Below are 6,239 nucleotides of genomic sequence, written 5' to 3' on the forward strand. Positions count from 1 at the left end.
ACATACTTCTCATGAATCTTCTAAGGCCAGTTTTTTCTTTTAGAACCCAGCTGAAAGTCACCGCAAAGAGACCACCCTTGACTGGCCGATCTAATGACTGGGCGATCTAATGAACCATCCTCTCCCTCACGGTTGGCTGTTAATCTTTATTTACTTTCTATCATTTATTTCACATTGTAATGAGACTCCTCTGTTTGCTGGCTTGCCTATTTTCTGTTCCTTCCACGAGTCTGACCTCTATGGGGTCTGGGGCTCTTATTCACTACTGTATTCCCAGTGTCCAGAATGTACCTGGTGGGTTCTCAGAAAACATCTGTTTAGTGTGAATTCGCAAGTGCCAGGACCATTGTTGCTCTGATCTTTAGTTTTGGTTTTTGTTTCATCTCCATTGTACAGTCTTTTGGTTCCCAGGGCTGACTGCAAACAGAATTCCCTGAGCAGCTTTAAAAATTCTGATTGAAGCACCCTAACACCAGTTACTCCTAGGGTGAGACCCAGCTATCAGTTTTTGTAAGTTTCCAGGCAATTCCGAGAGCCAACTTTAACACCACTATAACCTAACCTCTGCCTTAGACACAGGTGTTGATCAATAAAGAAATGAATGGATGAATGAATATTGAAGGAATGGAGTCACTTAGCTCCTGCTTGTCTTCCAATCTCCTTCTTCTCGGTCTTCCCACACAATGGGCTGTTATCCAGGCACATAAACCACCAGATACTCACCTGCGCTCTCATTTCTCCAAGCTTTCATATGCAGCAATTTCTACCTAGAACACCCAGATGCCATCTTGGCTACCTGCTGCTGGTCTCCCTGGTAAGGTCTAGGTTTGGGTTCAATACTTCCCCTCTCCCAGGTCATCCCAGTGCACCAACAGAGCTCTGAGCCTCCTCTCTCCTTGCATATATGTCTGTGAGACAAGGCTTGCTTCTGCCTGCTATTGTGTCAGGACTCTTCTTGAAGTGGGGGGGGGGGGGTGGTGACGGGCCTCCGTGTCTACTCCTGTGTAGCAGACTCCCCAGCCAGAGATGGCTCTCCACGGACACCGTGGAATAAATTCACAGCTTAACAAATCACACATGGATGAATTTTTAGAGAGATAAGCCCTAGGCTTACTTTTTATTTTTTGTTTTTGATTTTTATTTTTTAAGAGCTATATTGAGTTATAAATCATATAACATCACAATTCCTCAATTTAGATCATACAACTCAGTGGTTTTCCAGATATTTACAGAATTCTAGAATATTCTAGAACAATCTCTAGATTCTAGAATTCTAGAGTCTAGAATCTATAGATCTCTATCTATAGCATCTAGGTTCTAGAGCTCTAGAATAATCCATTCTAGAATTGATACTTCTAGAATATTTTTATTACTTCAGGATGAAACCTCATATCCATTAACAGTCACCACCTCCAACCCTATTGTCTCCCCAGCTTTGCAATCCCAGGTAACCACTCACCTCTACTTTCTGTCTCTGTAGATTTGCCTACTCTGGACACTGCATATAAATGGAATCATGTAATAACTGTTTGCGGTGGGTGTGCGTGTGTATGTGTGTGTGATTGGCATCTACTTTCACTTCTGAAGACTTTTTTAACCTCAAGCATTCCTTTCACATTGAGTTGCTATGACAGAATACAGACTCTGGAAGAGATCTTAGAGGACAAATCAAGGCAGTATTTCTTAGACCTTACTACACAGCAGTCTGGTCAATTATCCCAGTTCCTGAGCTGGGAGAAAGGAGATATAGAAGCTTCCTGGGATGGCTCACCTGTGCCTCACCAGCCCTGTCTGAGCTCCCCTATTGGGGCAGGACCTTCTGTGCAATAGAGAGTCCACACTAAGGGCCAATGGCCTAGGTCAGACTTGAGTTTTGTGATGCATGAGCTATAACTCTTCATTCCCTGCCTCCTCATCTCTAAAAAAGATGATAAAAATAATTCCTGTCTTAAAGCCACACATCATGGTATTGTTATAAGAGTAAATGAGGGGATGAAGATCAAGTGCATAGCACTGTGCCTGAGACATTATCAGTGCCTCATAAACATTTATGCTGCTGTAGCTCTTGAAATTTGGCCCTAGCTGTTTATATACTGTTCTTCTAAGTAAAATTTAATGTAGAAAGATGGTTCTAGTGCTTTAAAAAATAATGCAAGTCACTCTTCGAGGAAAGTTTCATACACCATGCAGATGGTCATCTGCATTCTGCTTGGTGAGAGTGGGGGACAGTGGCAAGATTTAGCTGAAGCTGAAGAGGAATTACAAATAGCGAGGGGGGTTGGGTAGCAGGTTAGGTCCATTCCTGGCATAAGAAGCTGACAGAAATAACCTCGTTCTTCCCACCAAATGTATATCAGTTCCCCTAGCAAGCAGGGGTTATAGGTTCCATGGACCTGAGGGACTACACTCTGTAGTGATTTCTTTCTTTTCCTTCTACTGTTCTTACATATGGACCTGTCTGTGGCATCCTCTGCTAAGCCCTCCTGGGGTGTCTCTTCAATACACCTCAAATCAGCACTTGGTGGCTGACCCTCGGTGGCCAAGCTCATGACCAGACAGACACAATCATTGGTAGCAAGTAGACACAGGCTGTACCAAATTAACTACCAGCTGATCTGACACTTATCCTTCTGGCTCTAAGGGCAGTTGTCCTTTCATGGAGGCATTAAGGGTCTTAGTAGATCCTTCCCTGATTCCACTGCTTTGCATGGTCTTTCCTTTACATCTGGCCAACCTCCATTCAGATTCTACTCAACTGTCTCTTTCTTGACTTCCCCCCTCTGTGACCTCAGAGTCCTCTGTACGTGCCTGTGGACAGCTCTCTAATTCCAGTTATCACCTGGACAAATGACTATGAACAACTACAACCCAAGGACATTTTTTCACTTATCTTTGTGTCCCACAAGCATAGCACTGGGCCAAGCACACAACGGACATTCCTTTCATTTTAAAGATATTACGTTGCGAGCCTACTCGGTGCTGATACTTCAAAATGCCAACATTCACAGACGCATGGAATTTTCACTCTGAAAGGAATTTTGAGACAAGGCCATGAGGCCCGGGAAAGGTCGTGTCTTATCAAACATCCTGATGCCTGAGTAGGGACGATGCTGGAGATAGAATTCAGCTCTCCCGATACCTTGTTCTTGTATGATAGTTTTTCCCCCTTTGGTTAAAATAACGGATTTTTTATGTGTTTAGGAAACCAGAGAAACTATGAATGATTATTTTGTTCATTAATGGTTCTTTGAACTCAAGAATTAGCCCTCAAAGCACCCCTGAGTTGGTGACTAAGGATATTAACACAGACCAACCCAAATTGCCATATAGCTAATGCCACTAGGGTCTGACTCTCCGTGCTTCTCACACCCCCGCCCTGCAGGCTCACATCTCACCCACGCCAGGCCAACAGAGGGCCTGTAAAAATTTAACTTGATGTGATTGCACAACCGTGAAAGCCCAAGTTGCTTTTTGAGGTAATGAATGAGATTCTTTAATTGCCTCGTGAAAATGTTTCCAGTGGGAGGAAATATAGAACACGTTGTCACAAACATAAATGTCCCTGTCAGGCTCTGGTGAGGTTATTCTCCTATGTAGGGGGCACTGATTTGGGGCCAGCTTGGGAGACAAACAATCTCGTTCTGCTTTTCTTCCTACTGCTTCGTTGAATTTTTATTGTTAAGAGTTGTTTTGGGGTGATGGATAGATTTATTACTTCAACTGGTGTATGCATATGTCCAAACTCCCCAAATCCCATTCATTAGATACAGGCAGGTTTTTTATATCAGTTATAAACTGAAATAAATTCAACAATTTTGTTGTTGTTGTTGTTTTAAAAAACAAACAAACAAACAAACAAACAAACATTTTCAGGGCACCTGGGTGGCTCAGTGGGTTAAAGCCTCTGCTTTTGGCTCAGGTCATGATCCCAAGGTCCTGGGATTGAGACCCACATCAGGCTCTCTGCTGAGCAGAGTCTGCTTCCCCCTCCCTCTCTGCCTGCCTCTCTGCCTACTTGTGTTCTCTGTCAAATAAATAAAATGAAAATCTTAAAAAAATAAAATAAAAAATAAAAAAACCTTTTCTTCACTGAGTTGAAATCATGGTCCAACAAGCCCAGCGTTCTGTGCCTTTCAGCAAGGCAGACTTTCGGTGAGAAAGAGCAAGACTGTAATTCCCACCAACTCCTTGACCTCTGCTGCTGAATTTCTTTTAATGACTCATGATGGCCCTAATTCCAGTGAATGCCTCTACCTGAAATTAGGCCACCATCATCTCTCAGCTGGACCACCGAGAAAGTCTCCTGGAAGACTTTGAAGTCTTCTAACTTACTTTCCAAGATACAGCCAGAGAGATGGTTTGAAAATTCTAAACTAACCACCTAAGACCTCTGCTGAATACCCTGCAGGGTGTTCCATTGTCCTGAAGATAAAAGATCAACTCCTTAAAACAATTTAGCAACAATCTGGTCAAAGTGCTTCCTATAGATAAACGTGTTGTCCATAGCTAAGGAGCTCAGTGAGTTGGAGCCCAGTCCGTGTTCCACAGGCTCCGCCAGGAGCCCTGGCACTGTCCCAATGGAGGGCCTATTACTTCCTGCTGTAGATTCGTATCTAATCTCCACGTTTGCTTCTATCCTAACCTCAGGCACTGTAATCCCACCATATTAGCATCTCGAAATTTCCCTCTGTCTTGCTTCTGAGATTTTGCCGATGTTTTCCACCACTTGAACTTCTCTTCATTCTTCTTTTCATCGAGGTAAGTCATATTTTCTTTCTGCTCTCCACTTCAACATACCTTCCCCGACCTTCCTTGGACTGCGTTAGGTGCTCCTAATACGTGTTCTCAAAACACCCTGTGTTTTTTCACAACAGAGCGCTCATTCTTTGGTCTTATAATTGCCTATTTATCTGCCTTTCCTTGAGAGCAGAGACTGTATCACAGTATTCTTTAACTCCCTTGTCTAGGTGTTCAATACTTATCTGTTGATCAAAGAAGTGAATGAATAAATGGATGGATACATAAGTATGTTATGAAAAAAACCCTTGAATTCATGCTTCCAATAAACATCACATTTTGACTAAAAGAGTTCCAAAACTCATTACGTTGTCTTAAATCTATTTTTTTCTGCCTTCACAGAAGGCAGTTATGGCTAGAAGAGAGACAAAGGAAAGAAATGCTGGGAGATGAGATTGGGCAAGGTCATCTAGGTTAGGTTGTTAAGTGTTTACCATGGCGGATGGATCTCTAGGATCTCTAGGAACTGGGAACTCATCTTAGTTCATCCAAAACCACAGCTTCTCCATTTTACAGAGCTTTGGATATTTCCAAATGAAAAGATGGTCTTTATATGGTGTCTTCACTTATGAGTCTGCCCATCCTCCCCTCACTTGGCAGCCAAGGCAGTATAGTGGAAGGCTTTGGAAAGTCTTGAATATCCGGGCATTCATCCTGTGTGGGATAGTGAGTTCATGAAGTGTTTTAAGCAGGGAAGTGACATATCCTACTTCTGCTTTGAGTAACTGCTCAAGCAGGGATAAGGAAGATGAGAACTTGAGGGCAGGGAGCGGAGAGAGAAAGCTACTAGAACCTTCAAGGCGAGAGACGAAGTCCTGAACCAGAGAAAAGACCATGACAATGGAGATGAGGATGCAAAATCAAGAAATCTTTAGGAGAAAATGTATTACTTGGATTTGCTCTATTATTATAGTTATAAATGAGGGAGAACAATAACAGATGATTCCCATGGTCTGAGCTTCAGCAACTGGATTCCTGCTGGTGTCATCATCAAAACTCAGGTCAGTGAAGATAGTGAGCTCACTGTCAGATGTGTTCGGGTTAAGTGATGGACTATTATACAAAATCAAGGTAGTAACCATCTCTGTATCCCCATTTCCCACATACCTCATATATGGTAGGTTCTCAGAACGTTTCTTGAAGTTACGATACATCCTACATACAGAATTCTCAATATCTAACTTCAACTGTGTGTTTTGTCAAATTCCAAGCAAAGACCTATCGAACCGTACTGCTCTATAGTAACATAATATAACATTTATCCATATGACAAGCGAAGAAATTTCAACCCCCTGGAAAGTATGACTAAGAGATTTTACTGCAATAATAATTTTCACTAAGTGGTGGAAGGAGTCAGGAAAGGGGATATTATAGCAACCGCAAATAGGTCCCGGGCTACACTTGGCTTGCAATTTCACTACAAATTTCAGAGAAGCCATAAA

The sequence above is a fragment of the Mustela nigripes genome, chromosome 3, assembly GCF_022355385.1.
Source record: "Mustela nigripes isolate SB6536 chromosome 3, MUSNIG.SB6536, whole genome shotgun sequence".
Taxonomy (NCBI): domain Eukaryota; kingdom Metazoa; phylum Chordata; class Mammalia; order Carnivora; family Mustelidae; genus Mustela; species Mustela nigripes.